General features: G+C 38.8%; 1 long non-coding RNA gene across 1 annotated transcript; it reads left to right on the top strand.

Moving 5' to 3' along the window:
• The first annotated feature begins 541 nt into the window (after positions 1 to 541).
• LOC137580206 (uncharacterized) lies at positions 542 to 10,676 on the top strand. The gene is made up of 3 exons (XR_011032967.1): positions 542 to 4,333; positions 4,412 to 8,561; positions 10,136 to 10,676. It is a non-coding gene; the product is annotated as an uncharacterized lncRNA (long non-coding RNA).
• The last annotated feature ends 5,308 nt before the right edge of the window (positions 10,677 to 15,984 follow it).

Below are 15,984 nucleotides of genomic sequence, written 5' to 3'. Positions count from 1 at the left end.
TTGCAGTTGCTCGATTGGACAAACTGCTCTTTTAATTAATTTTTTTATACCATACACCCATAGGGTGAAATGGTATATTAAAGTCGCCAAATTGTATGTAACAGGCAGAAGGAAGCTTCCAAATTTGGTATGTATACTCGTGCAGTATGTAAATGTATAGAGTTAATTGGAATTTTGGCCATACCCCCTTACGCCCCCCGGAATCACATAAAACTGTTTTTGTTAAAAACAGCTAGAGAAATCAAATTTGGTTTGTATACCCGTTTAGTTAGCGCGCAGAAATTAATTTTTCAAACTTTTTGCCACGACCCCTTACGCCCCCAGGAATCACATAAAACTGTTTTTCTTAAAAAGAATAACAGCTAGAGACATCAAATTTGGTTTGTATACCCGTTTAGTTAGCGCGCAGAAATTAATTTTTCAAACTTTTTGCCACGACCCCTTACGCCCTTAGGAATCACATAAAACTGTTTTTCTTAAAAAGTATAACAGCTAGAGACATCAAATTTGGTTTGTATACCCGTTTAGTTTGTAACATGCGCTTGTCGTTCAAAATTTGAAAACGCAACCGAAAATGGGTAATCGTGGAGACAACCCATTTAGCTTGTTTTTAGTATCCGAATCAGTACATAGTGTTATCGATAATTTATGACCTTACGTATTCACGTAAGTCGTCACGTATCGATCGGTGAGATATCGGCTTAAAGCTCATCCCTAGATTAAAGAATATTGGCGAAAGGAAAATTAAAAGATTAAAATACGCGTGGCCTCGTTCTTTCTTAACTCAACTCCCAAAGGAGACGGAGGTGCTACACTCCTCGCTGCCAACTTCACGGCGATCTTTGCTGCACCCACCGCGTGTATCGTGCAAGAAAAAAATATAACCCTTTTAATTGCATCCTTCATAGGATTGCCCAACAAAACACCCAACTTGCTTCTGGTGTAGTTTCTGGTAGTGCATTGGAGAGAATATCCTGTTCCTACTAGGGACTGGCACCACAAGTACGTAGCAGATTACCCCTGAGTGGTAGACCGCCAAGTCCGATTTTTCAACTGAGGAAAGAGGACTCAGTCTCAATGAATTAACGAAACGTTGAGCGAAGGAAGTTTTAACCTGCGCCTTTCTGTCCATTTTTGACCGGACTCATTCCGAAAAAGAACACGTGGTTTTGTGCAGTGCAGCCGTAAAATAATCAGGATGGGTGCAAGCGTTTAAAAGCCCCTTCAAATTTAATGGTGTCTATGCATTCGAGCCTCTCGGTCCTGCCAATGATTATCGCGAGTACTTAACCAAAAAAAGAAAAAAAAAAAACTTGAATCCGTGGAATTCAGGTCTTACTACACGGGTACCCAATGAAGCAGTTGCAACCCATTGGCATGACCTAGGGACGTTCGAAGACAATGTTCTTGTAATACTTAGACATTCAATACTTATAAGAGTTATTTGTTCACAGAGAGAGAGAGAGAGGATACGAATAATGTTAATGTTAATGTGCTTAATCGAAAACGGGTGCTCCCAAACCAAATCAGAGGCTTCTGACTACCTTAAATCATCTTATCTATTTTTGAACAGCCTCCGCTTCGAAAGATCTTTCGCCGCTGGGCTAAAACTGTAAGTCAAACCATAAAAAAAAAAAAAAAAACTTATTAATTGATTCGGGTTATTCGTTTTTGGAGCCTTTGAATATGTTGGACGTTGGTGCCATTGCCAATACTTAAATTTATTAGGAAATTTAACGGTGTAGTTGTTATTTTTATCCTTTTTCTCTCCCGGCATCAGTTTGATATGATTCGGTTTTTTGTAAATTTGATTCAATTTGGTTTTTGTAACCTAATCTCAAGATAACGAGTAAGATAATTATGTTTGATAACCGCATTGCTACATCGTATATAGTATGAAATTGGGGATAAGATCCAAACTTATTTTTCGACCAGTATTTAGTTTAAGATTTCAAAGTATGAAGATAAGCTTGAATAGCCCAAAAGAACAAATACTACTTTAGGGACCTCTACATATTAACTTCATTAATTCTGAATATTAAGTTCGTTTGTTTCCGAAAGAGATATTAAGAATGAATTAAATTAGGAAATGAATCCTGCCTTGTTCATAAGTTTAGAAATTAATAAAACTATTGTTCTTTGAAATGAACTCCCTATAATCGTTAAATTTTGGGGAACCATGCAACCGACTGAGAGATAACAAGAGGCCGTAAGACATGTTGGAGGGATCCTCAATTCAGACGTGGCCCGAGGATCATGGTAGGGTGGGCGTTCACATGATAGGCCTATAGGATATCATGACATAAACCAACATGTGTGCCTCCTGATACTACATAGTTTAACGTGTTCTTGTTTCTGGTCTCCTCAGGCCTTCTTTTTTCGCATCTAAACCTGTACCGTTATCCCTTGGTGTCCTTAAGTACGCGAATTTAAAATTTTACGTCTGTATCGAATGTGAGTAACTATAGTTCTGGCTAATCTCTATCGTATAACCCACTCCCAGCCGACCTGACCCTAGCCGAACCTATCGCGTACTCGGCCAGCACTATGCACGAACATCTGCTCAACACTCCTTGTGAGATTCAACGTTACATGCTACAGATAAGATTAAATTTTTGGCGCCCAACGTGGGGCCCGATTCGGCTGCCCCAACCAGATTTTTTTTCTTGTACTAGTCGTGTTATCAGAACCGCTGGATTTATGCTATCGACTAGTATCCCATTTCTCCTGTGAATTTTATGTAATCATAGTAGTGAGCAGTGTTAGTAGTGATTGGAATTATTTAAGTTAAGTACCTCACTTAAATACCCGCACTGACTAAGAAACGCTGGTCATTGACTTAGCAATTCCCGTTTGAAAAAAAAAAAAAAAAATTGATATTTCGGTCTACAAACTGCACCCGTTTGTCTGGTCTTATAAAGAATGAGAGGTTTGTTACCTGGATTCAGCTTTGGTGGATAAATACTACCGACTGCCCGGAATAAATTCTAGAATTCCTGTGACATCAGCATTGGACTGCGAGCCAGGACAGCTGGAGTCAAGTAATGTGGCATTAAGCTACCACTTAGCCGCAATACTGGACAAGCAGCGCAATGCGAGACAAATATTTGTTTTCTCGTATGTGCTTCGTCTATGTTTTCAACTATCTATTTTGTAGTATCTAGAGTACATTTAGGCTGACCTTTAACGTTTGCAGACATGGTTGTATGGTTTCCCGTTTTTAGATGAATTTTTCTGATTTACCATAATATTGCATTATACCCAGTTTGATATAGAAAAGTGTTATATATATTTGAATGTACAATAATAATAAGAATATTTCAATCGAAGTGATAGTAAGTTATGTCAGTATTCGATAGTTCCGATAGTTTGGACAGATCTGAAGAAATTAGTAGAAGCTGTGGCATTTGTGTGCGGGAGTTGGACTTCAACGCAGAGTGGATAACCACCCCCTGCAATCATTCATTTCACATTAGTTGCTTTTCGCTTCGCGAAGGAGCTTAATCAGTGTGTCCAGTTTGTCGTACTTCCGTTCAATCCAACGTTACTAATTTGGCGGACGAGTTACTGTTAGCAGGCGGCGGAGACATGCCGATCTTAAGATCATCACGTACCGTAGCAGGAGCAACTGAGGCTAACCCAGAAATGGAACCACAGGTCAACACGCCATAGGCATTCGACTTGCCGTCATCACAAGCAAGCATAGATCAAGTAATAGCCCGAGCCCTTTCCGAAGGCCTTACCCAAATGAATCAGGTAGTTGCTCAATCAATGACTCAGGTCTCCCAAACCTTGTCGCAGACCATGTCTCAGGCTGTAGCCCAAATGACCCAGTCTTTAGAGATAACTTTACAACGAGCGGCGTCTAACGGCCCACTACTTTCAGGAAACGTAGCATCTCGAGCATCCATCCAACCCTCGGGACAAAGACAGACATTTGAAGAGTTATTTCAAATCCCTCCACGGGAAAGTCAAAGTCAACGACCCAATCAGACTACGTATCCAAGTACGTCTATGATGAATAGTGGAGCACATCCAAGTTCCGAATTGCGTGCTGATCGGGTTAGTCAAATAATTACGAATTGGAAAATTCGATTTTCAGGACATTCGTCCATAGCGGTAGATGACTTTATATATAGAGTCGAAGCCCTCACAAAACAAACACTCAATAATGATTTAGAACTTGTATCTCGCTACGCGAGCAACTTATTTGAAGGAGCTGCTAGCGACTGGTTCTGGAGGTTTCACCGAAGCGTTCCACTAGTGACCTGGTCACAGCTTCGGGTGGCACTAAGAGCACAATTTCAAGACGGAAGAACCGATCTAGAAATTCGTACGGCCATGTTTCAGCGAAAACAACGTCCAAATGAACCCTTTGATAGTTTTTACGACGCTATCGTAACACTGGGAGATAGATTAGCCGTCCCATTGACAGAGTCTGCATTGTTAGATGTGCTGAAGGCAAATTTACTACAAGAAATTCAACATGAGATTTTGTACGTACCAATAATGTCGGCTTCACATTTGCGCCACGTTGTGTGCACACGTGAACGATTTATGCAATCGGTAAATAAGTCAGTGAGGACAACCATGCCTAGATCCACCCCGAAACGGCAGGTTCATGAATTAGAACTTTCGGCTACCAATGTAAAATTAGAAACCGACCCGGATATAGATTCCGAGGTGGAAATTGCTGCTATTAACTTAATTTGTTGGAATTGCAAAGAAAATGGACATAGATATCAGGATTGCGATGCAGAGCGAAAGATATTTTGCTATGGCTGCGGTCAACCTGATGCCTACAAACCTACTTGTAATCGATGTACTAATTCAAAAAACGGAGTTCGCCGTGCACTGTCGAAAAGTGCACTCAAACTGAACCCGGTGAACACCCTTTAGGGGAATCCTCGATGGATTCCTCACTACCAACTTTGTCACAACTCCCAACTATTCCTATGCACCTACGTGAGTTTATATCTCCACTATGTGCAAATACTAAAAAGATGCGAGGAATTAAGCGATTAATTCAATATAGAAAAAAACATAAATTAGAGAACGGCGGTTTTGGATTCGATAATAGATGATTCCCTTGATTGGCGGCCGTACGCAGATGTGAACCTCTTTGGAAGAGAATTAAAGGGTCTCATGGACACTGGAGCGTCAATTAGTTGTGTAGGTGGAAATTTGGCGACAGAATTGATCAACGAATTGCTACCCCTTAAGACGGTAAAAACCATGGTGCACACAGCAGATGGACAAAAACAAGCCATTCTAGGAAAGACTCTTACCTCTGTTAGCTTTCGAGGAATCGAAAAACCAATAACTCTTTATGTTGTACCCTCGCTGGCACAGAATCTCTATTTAGGCATAGACTTTTGGAGAGCCTTTAATTTGTTACCGGCCTTTTTGGCGTATAAAGAAAAAGAACCAACCGTAGCTTGTATTAATCTCGATAGCGAATTAAATGTGTCATTATCCGAATCCCAGAAAAAACACTTACTTAAAACCATTCAATTGTTTCCATCCTTCGAGAAAAAAGGATTAGGAAAAACCAGCTGGCTGTCACATGAAATTGATGTAGGTGATGCAAAAGCGATCAAGCAGCGGCACTATGCTGTATCTCCGGCCATAGAAAAATTAATGTACCAAGAGATAGATCGTATGCTTGCCCTTAGGGTAATAGAAGAATCAAATAGCCCCTGGTCATCACCTGTTGTACTGGTGCGCAAACCAGGAAAAGTTCGATTATGTATTGACAGTCGAAAACTTAATGCAGTCACGATTAAAAATGCTTATCCTATGCCTTTAATTGACGGAATTCTTAGTCGGTTACCGAAAGCAGAATTTATTTCAAGTATTGATCTAAAGGATGCTTATTGGCAAATACCGCTAGCCGCTAGCGACCGCGAGAAAACGGCATTTACCATACCAGGAAGACCTCTCTATCAGTTTACTGTAATGCCCTTCGGTTTGTCAAACGCCCCTCAAACAATGTCCAAACTTATGGATCGAGTGATACCACCAAGTTTGCGAAATGAAATTTTTATATACTTAGATGACCTTTTAGTAGTTTCGGAGTCCTTTGAGAGACATATTTCAGTATTATCTGAGTTAGCTAATAGACTAATCCTAGCGGGACTTACAATTAATGTGAGAAAAAGTAGTTTTTGCCTCAAAGAAGTCAAATATCTTGGCCATGTTATTGGTAATGGAACCATTAGGACGGACCCTGATAAGGTGTCAGCGATCCAAGAATTCCCAGTGCCCAAGTCTGTAAAGCAAGTACGTAGGTTTTTAGGTCTCACGGGATGGTATCATAAGTTTATAAAAAATTATGCTGGTATTGCCGCACCCATTTCCGACACGTTAAAGCACAAACGAAAATTCATTTGGTCTGAAGAAGCACAAAATGCATTTGATCGGTTAAAATATTCTCTGTGTACCGCCCCTGTACTACATAGCCCTAATTTTAACGCTCCTTTTTCTATACACTGTGATGCTAGTCATACAGGTGTGGGAGGTGTACTTATGCAAATCGATAACGAAGAAAATGAAGTGCCAATCGCCTTCATGTCACGAAAACTAAATCAGTGTCAAAGGGCTTATTCCGTAACAGAAAAGAATGCCTTGCGGCTGTCCTATGTGTGAAAAAATTTCGAGCTTATATTGAGGGTCAAGAATTCTCTATTATTACAGATCACGCGTCCCTAAAATGGTTAATGACGCAAGTTGACTTAAGTTCTAGATTGGCGAGATGGGCACTTAAACTGCAAGGATTCTCATTTAAAATAATGCATAGGAAAGGCTCACGAAATATAGTTCCTGACGCTTTATCCCGGGTACATACTGATGATATATCAGCTATTACCTTAGCAACTGGTTTCGATCTGTCGTCAGACGCCTTCGACGCTGATGAATATAAAGATTTAAAAGCTAAGATTCAATTAAAGCAATCCCAGCTACCCGATGTCAAGGTTATAGACAAATACATTTATCGGCGATCAGAACACGCATCCGGTGATCGTGTAGCGGATGACCTGTGCTGGAAGCTTTGGATTCCAAAATCGTTAGTTCTGGATGTGATCCAACAAAATCACGAAGACCACCTAGCGGCGCACAGTGGAATAAATAAAACACTGGAGCGGATCAGACGCTATTTTTTTTGGCCCAACCTAATAGGTGATGTAAAGGAATTTATTGCGAACTGTTCTGTTTGTAAGACTACTAAGCATTCGAACACCTATTTGCGTCCCCCCAATGGCCAAATCAGAGCAAACATATAGGGTTTTTCAAAAATTATACATAGACTTTTTAGGCCCATATCCCAGAAGCAAACTCGGAAACATAGGGATCTTCGTAGTTCTCGATCATTTCACTAAATTTCCTTTTTTAAAAGCTGTTCGAAAATTTACTGCAGATGCTGTTATTACCTATCTGGAAACAGAATTGTTCCATTGTTTTGGCATTCCCGAAGTAGCAAACGGGTCCGAACGGGTAAATAGATCGGTGTTAGCTGCAATAAAGTCTTATGTGAACAAAGATCAGACCAATTGGGATGAAAACCTTAGTTCAGTTGCATGTGCGCTAAGATCCAGTTGGCATTCGGCCATCAATAATAGTCCGTACCGTGTATGTTTTGGCCAACAAATGATAACGAACGGTGCAACTTACCCCCTGTTAAGAAGTTTAAACCTATTAGAGGATAGATCTATTCAGTTTGACCGTACTGATTCTCTGGAAATAATTCGTCAGACGGCGATCAAGGCTGTAGCAAAACAGCATGAACGCAACGAAAAAACATATAATTTGAGAAGTCGAGACGTGTCATTTTAACCAGGTCAAGAAGTGTACCGACGTAATTTTCAGTTGAGTAATTATGCAAAGGGTTTCTCAGCCAAGTTAGCTCCAACGTTTATAAAAGCCAGAGTCCGTCAGCGGATTGGAACTAGTTATTACGAACTAGAGGATATGCAAGGGAGAATGATAGGGAAATTCCATGCAAAAGACATTAAACAATAGGGCATTATTTATTATCTCCTTTACTCCAAGCGGTATCCCACTTTGATGTTTAACAACCACCAAAGTGTGATTTTGTCGGGGAGGTGTGTAACATGCGCTTGTCGTTCAAAATTTGAAAACGCAACCGAAAATGGGTAATCGTGGAGACAACCCATTTAGCTTGTTTTTAGTATCCGAATCAGTACATAGTGTTATCGATAATTTATGACCTTACGTATTCACGTAAGTCGTCACGTATCGATCGGTGAGATATCGGCTTAAAGCTCATCCCTAGATTAAAGAATATTGGCGAAAGGAAAATTAAAAGATTAAAATACGCGTGGCCTCGTTCTTTCTTAACTCAACTCCCAAAGGAGACGGAGGTGCTACACTCCTCGCTGCCAACTTCACGGCGATCTTTGCTGCACCCACCGCGTGTATCGTGCAAGAAAAAAATATAACCCTTTTAATTGCATCCTTCATAGGATTGCCCAACAAAACACCCAACTTGGTTCTGGTGTAGTTTCTGGTAGTGCATTGGAGAGAATATCCGCGGAGCGCCTGTGATTTGTCGCAGAAATTAATTCCGCGTCCAATAACATCGTTTTTTTTTTTGTGGCGTTTTGGCTATCGCCGCTCCAATCGGAATAAATTTATTCCAAAATTTGTGTGGCTGTGGTGTCGCTCTCCATAGGGTAAATATATTTATAATTGTTTGACGTGTAGCTTATTCTCCTGTTCCTACTAGGGACTGGCACCACAAGTACGTAGCAGATTACCCCTGAGTGGTAGACCGCCAAGTCCGATTTTTCAACTGAGGAAAGAGGACTCAGTCTCAATGAATTAACGAAACGTTGAGCGAAGGAAGTTTTAACCTGCGCCTTTCTGTCCATTTTTGACCGGACTCATTCCGAAAAAGAACACGTGGTTTTGTGCAGTGCAGCCGTAAAATAATCAGGATGGGTGCAAGCGTTTAAAAGCCCCTTCAAATTTAATGGTGTCTATGCATTCGAGCCTCTCGGTCCTGCCAATGATTATCGCGAGTACTTAACCAAAAAAAAAAAAAAAAAAAAAAACTTGAATCCGTGGAATTCAGGTCTTACTACACGGGTACCCAATGAAGCAGTTGCAACCCATTGGCATGACCTAGGGACGTTCGAAGACAATGTTCTTGTAATACTTAGACATTCAATACTTATAAGAGTTATTTGTTCACAGAGAGAGAGAGAGAGGATACGAATAATGTTAATGTTAATGTGCTTAATCGAAAACGGGTGCTCCCAAACCAAATCAGAGGCTTCTGACTACCTTAAATCATCTTATCTATTTTTGAACAGCCTCCGCTTCGAAAGATCTTTCGCCGCTGGGCTAAAACTGTAAGTCAAACCATAAAAAAAAAAAAAAAAAAACTTATTAATTGATTCGGGTTATTCGTTTTTGGAGCCTTTGAATATGTTGGACGTTGGTGCCATTGCCAATACTTAAATTTATTAGGAAATTTAACGGTGTAGTTGTTATTTTTATCCTTTTTCTCTCCCGGCATCAGTTTGATATGATTCGGTTTTTTGTAAATTTGATTCAATTTGGTTTTTGTAACCTAATCTCAAGATAACGAGTAAGATAATTATGTTTGATAACCGCATTGCTACATCGTATATAGTATGAAATTGAGGATAAGATCCAAACTTATTTTTCGACCAGTATTTAGTTTAAGATTTCAAAGTATGAAGATAAGCTTGAATAGCCCAAAAGAACAAATACTACTTTAGGGACCTCTACATATTAACTTCATTAATTCTGAATAATATTAAGTTCGTTTGTTTCCGAAAGAGATATTAAGAATGAATTAAATTAGGAAATGAATCCTGCCTTGTTCATAAGTTTAGAAATTAATAAAACTATTGTTCTTTGAAATGAACTCCCTATAATCGTTAAATTTTGGGGAACCATGCAACCGACTGAGAGATAACAAGAGGCCGTAAGACATGTTGGAGGGATCCTCAATTCAGACGTGGCCCGAGGATCATGGTAGGGTGGGCGTTCACATGATAGGCCTATAGGATATCATGACATAAACCAACATGTGTGCCTCCTGATACTACATAGTTTAACGTGTTCTTGTTTCTGGTCTCCTCAGGCCTTCTTTCTTTCGCATCTAAACCTGTACCGTTATCCCTTGGTGTCCTTAAGTACGCGAATTTAAAATTTTACGTCTGTATCGAATGTGAGTAACTATAGTTCTGGCTAATCTCTATCGTATAACCCACTCCCAGCCGACCTGACCCTAGCCGAACCTATCGCGTACTCGGCCAGCACTATGCACGAACATCTGCTCAACACTCCTTGTGAGATTCAACGTTCCATGCTACAAGTTAGCGCGCAGAAATTAATTTTTCAAACTTTTTGCCACGCCCCCAGAAATCATATAAAACTGTTTTTTTTTTTTAAAGTATAACAGCTAGAGACATCAAATTTGGTTTATATACTCGTTTAGTTGGCGCGCAGAAACAAATTTTTCAAAATTTTTGCCACGCCCCCTTCCGCCCCCGGAATTAAAAACTATGACAGCTACCAACATTAAATTAAGTATGCAGACTATCTTAATAGACGCGCAGATATTGGCTATTTAAACACTTTGCCACGCCCACTTTCGCCCCCGCGAATTAAACAAAACTGATTTTCTCGAAAACTAACATAACTAAATTCACTAAATTTAGAATGTACACTACCTTAGTATGCGCGCAGAGTATATATATTTTTATATTTTGCCACGCCCACTTCAGCCCCTATAATTTAGGAAAAACCTATCCCCTCCTGTAGACCATCGCATTCAAATTCGGCAGACTAATTAATCTTATCTACTTCTACCAAACTACAAAATTTTATTGAAATCGGATTAGCAACATGCAAAATGTGCGTATGGACGTATTTTACTAAGCGGTCCACAAAGCCAGAATTGGCCGATGGCTAGTGGCGGCGCTAGAGTGCTCGTGTGTTTGTAGAGTGAGCTGGATAGCACATAGTATGAAGCATGTAAAAACAATAGACATACATTTGGTTTTCGAAATTGAAAAAAATTTGTTTCACCTGGTTTATGATATACCCGAGTCGACGAGTCGACTTACTTACTTCATTTTTTTATTTATTAAGCAATATTTTGCTTTAATATTATACTTTGTCTCTTACCATTGGTGGGGGAAAACAAGAGTTATTTTATTTTGATACTTTAGCTGATCTTAGCATTTACGCTTGCATAAGAATTCCAACTTTAAGGAGCTGATTCAATCTCTAAGTCTCTTTCCACTGTTGGGCGAAAACTACAGACCAAACATGATCCATCCGGCTCGAAGGACCAAAATGAATAGGGTTTCAGGGAAGAAGAATAACCCAATCTTCATTCGTTGAATTCAAAATATGAAGTGATTTTATTAACCAAAGTATGGAGTTTGGATAGGGAATTTTAGGCTCTAGGAGGTAACAATTGTTCTTAAAATATCTTATTCTAATGAGACTCAAATCCCACGTTTACGGGGTTGAAAATTATTATTATTTTGGGGACGGCTTCGGCCACATGACATCCTGCCGTTGTGATCTTTTGGGTATGTTTAGAATTACAAGTGTTTTTCTACAATGTGTGAGGTTGATTGTAATTCTTGTCATATGCTAGATTAGTTGTTTATGACAAAAGTACAATTGTATTATTTTTCTTTTAGTGCATCTGTATTGGTGAAGCCGCTTCAGATGCACACGATGTTTATTCTTAAACATTCTGCAAAGGGCCGCCAAATGTGACGTTTTGCATTTTATTTTTATTGGGTTGTCTTAAACAAATTATTATTATTAATATTATTATTAGTGAGATAACTGTTGTTAAAGAAGCATGACGAGCTACATGAGAGAAGTTAACCCTAGCAAATCAATGTTATCCTTCTTATAAACTGACTTCCTATTATTTTGTATGATTTTGATTAAGTATGGTTTTCTAATATCGCCCGATGCCTAACAATTTTTGTTTCGGGATATCTATCCACTCCTGAAATGTATTATTGTGTTGACTTCTAGCCTTTTTATATGGTGGAGGCTTTAAAGACTATTTGAATTTTGAGTGTTTATTCGGATTAAATGTTGTCCCTTTTTGTAATACAGCCTCGGACAATTTGTTATCGGAATCTATTTTAACACTATTTCTTAGATAATCATTATTTAATTTAACCATTGCCATCTGAGTATTCTCATTTTGTACTGGCTCTGGGATATATACTTTTTCTTCCCCAGATTTTCCTTTACCTCCGAACTGAGGTCCTGCCGTAGACCATAAACTTATTTCTTTTACGTCAGCTTTTATCTTCCCTCTAAGGTGAGGTCCTGCCGGGGCCCGAAAGGTTATTTCTTGTTTTGTTTTGTTGTTGAGTTTGTTTGGACTTGTGTTGTATTTATTTTCACTTTTATCTTTTTTCTTCTCCCAACGCTTTTTAAAACCTGTAACATCTATTGTTGGTGCCACTACAGATTTATTCATTTTTGATTTGGTGCATCCCGAGACGATCCAACCAAATTTAGTATTTTGACCTAGTAGGCCATTTATCTTTCTAACTCCCCCTTTTAAGATTTGAGTATATACGTCTACCCCTATTATCATGTCAACCATACCAGGTTTATTAGAGATGGGGTCAGCAAGTACGTAGGATTGCCATTTTGACATATCCACGTTTGCTATATTTAACGGAAGAGCTTTCATTAAATTTGGTAACACAACTGCCTCAACATTATGAAGTTTATCCCGTGGATTTCGCGTCTTCACATCTATTTTTACCTTATATTTTGATTTTTTGGCTTTTATTGAGGACACGCCACTTATTTCTGTATATTGCTTAATTTTACGTAATTTCAATATTTGAACCAAGGCTCTTAATGTTTCAAACCCTCCATTTATTTTCTTAATTTGTAATAGGGCAACAATTTTTGTTGTGCCGTTACACAGCTATTAACGCTCTCCTGTTTTTCTTCAAAATGGAGTAAGGTATGGTGTCCTCTACTGCAAAATGAGCAGACCATTTCATTATTGCATCTCTTGTTGCTTGAATGCCTCAAGCATCGTGTGCACAATTGCACTTTTTTGGCTATTTCCACCCTTTCTTTTGGTGTTAGCGCTTTAAACTTATAGCACAGAAGTGCGTTATGCCATGGGCCTTTGCAGATCGGACAACTATCTTTGAAACCTGCAACCGACGTCTTTTCTAACGGTTTTTTCTCTTCTTTGCTCATGGCACTTAGCGAGCAATATCTTTCCATGACATCAGATAGCAATTGTATCTGCCTTGTTTTTCTAATCTGACTCTCATACAGAGTCTCTCTGTCAAATTTCCGAAGTATGTGTTGAGCGAGTATTACGTCAACTTCATCGAACAAATTTGCTTTAATTTTAATTAAGTGTATTGACTCATTAATTATTTCAATCACTCCTTTTACACTCTTTGCGGATTTAACTGCTCGGAAAATACCCTCCGATTAAATAATCGGAAAATTCAAACCGCTTGGTTAATAGTTCCCAAGCGGCACTATAATTGTCAGCTGAACCTGACAATATATGAGCTACCACGCTCCTTGCTTCGCCCTTTAACGCGGATTTTAAATAATTAAATTTAAGAGCAAGACTTAAATCTTCTCTTTTTTCAATTAATTCAGTAAATAACTCCACAAAAAGGTTCCATTCTCTAGCCTATCCAAAAAATGTGGGGACCTGAATCTTTGGCAACACCAGTAATTCGCCTCGCACGGTAACATTCTCACTCTTACAAGTTTCCTTATTGCTCATTTTCATTTCTAGCATTGACAATGAATTTTGGACATCAAATTGTAAATCATCCATAATATTCTTAAATTTAGCATCACTTGTTAACTTGTCAACTCTACTACCTCCAAATATTCCTGGAGCTGTCGGATATCTCTTGGTTAACCTTAGGGTTTTTATTACTTTAGGTCGCATTCCCGCGCGACTCTCCTATACTATCATCAACTATATCTGACATGTTTGCCTCCGCTTCAACGCACCCCGACTTACTAGTGCCTGGTTTTTCTGACTCTCCTGTGGCTATAATTTTGGCAACTATCGTTAACGCTTCTTTATGTATTTTATTTCTGAAATAATCATGATCGAAATTTGGAGCAGACTGGATCAATTTTTCGTGATTAAGTATCCATTGCTTCCTTATCTCTTTTACTTCCTCTACAACTTTGCTAGTTATGCTTCTAGGATCTAGTGCTTCTAACTGCCTTAACCTGGTATGTAACCCTGCCTGCTTCTCCAACCCTTTTGCAGCCTTATAAGTGAACATTTTTGTCTTATAGGATATTGAAATAATTTATGTAATGAAAATAATAAAATATGTAGGTTGATGCATATACTTATAACTATTTTAATTTATCTCTTATCTGATAATCCTGTTCGCTGCTGCTTGTCTGCCAATGGGTAGAGTTCGCCGTTTTTTCTTACTGTGTCGTCGCTCAGCTGGTGTTGTCCAGGGCCTATAGCTCAGGCGGTACCGGTGCCCGACACCGCACTGGATTTCCTTACACTGGCACTGTACGTTCTCCAGCCTCTTCTTTGCAGCTATCTTGTTGCTCTGCTGCTGTTGGAACTTGAAACTACATATAGTGTATATACATATACACAAATTAACTTTTTTTATACCCTTGCAGAGGGTATTATAAAATTGATCGGATGTTTGTAACGCACAGAAGGAGACGTTTCCGACCCCATAAAGTACATATATATATTCTTGATCAGCATGAGAAGCTGAGTTGATATAGCCATGCCCGTCTGTCCGTCCGTCTGTGCGTACGCATTTTACTCAGCCGTCTTAAGAGCTATGGGGCTGAAATTTTTTGTTCGGAGGTTTTTATTACCCCGCAAAAATAAAGTATGAAACGCATCAGGATCGGACCACTATATCATATAGCTCTAAAAGAACAAGAAACATTTTCATAAAAATCGAGAAAGCTATGAAATTTACATATGTGATAATATTGGATATAAAACCCCAGATCCCAGAATTTGAACGTGATCGGACACGTTTAACACAAGTTACAGTCAATATAATAATCGGCTCTGCTACCAGCTCTGCCGGCAGCGCTGCTTGCTGTCTACTACGTCTTTCGTCATCAACAGAGTACATGCATACACACACAGACGCAACGCTACATAAAGTTATGTGTATGCGTGCGTTGCTTTGCTTTGGGAATGAGGGAATTTTATTTTGCTACCTTAGCTGATCTTAACATTTACACTTGCATAAGAATTCAGACTTCAAGGAGCTAATTCAATCTCTGAGTCTCTTACCACTGTTGGGCGAAAACTACAGAGTTCCTTTTTTCTCGAAGGACAAAACATGATCCATCCGGCTCGAAGGACCAAAATGAATAAAGTTTCAGGGAAGCAGAATAACCCAATCTTCATTCGTTGAATTCAAAATATGAACTGATTTTATTAACCAAAGTATGGAGTTTGGATAGGGAATCTTAGGCTCTAGGAGGTAACAATTGTTCTTAAAATATCTTATTCTAGTTTAGAATTACAAGTGTTTTTCTACAATGTGTGAGGCTGATTGTAATTCTAATCATATGCTAGATTAGTTGTTTATGACAAAAGTACAATTGTATTATTTTTTCTTTAGTGCATCTGATTTGGTGAAGCCGCTTCAGATGCACACGATGCTTATTCTTAAACAATACATATGTATAGCCTCTACAGTAATTCTTTGAAGGCCTTCGTTGGACGCTACAATATTTGTTACCAATTTATACACATAACGAAACAATTGTCGTTGTTTACCTCCACTCCGGTTTGCTTCCTTATATGTTTCATATTCTTCTAATATCGTTTTAAATATAATCATAATAAAATATAATCATAATAAAAAATCATAATCAGAATAAAAAAAAAAAAAAAGAATAAACTAAAAGATGTGAAAAGAATCAAGAAACAAA

This window comes from Drosophila tropicalis, unplaced genomic scaffold (genome assembly GCF_018151085.1).
Source record: "Drosophila tropicalis isolate 14030-0801.00 unplaced genomic scaffold, ASM1815108v1 contig_830, whole genome shotgun sequence".
NCBI classification, from domain to species: domain Eukaryota; kingdom Metazoa; phylum Arthropoda; class Insecta; order Diptera; family Drosophilidae; genus Drosophila; species Drosophila tropicalis.
This window is presented reverse-complemented; position numbering and strand designations above follow the sequence as displayed.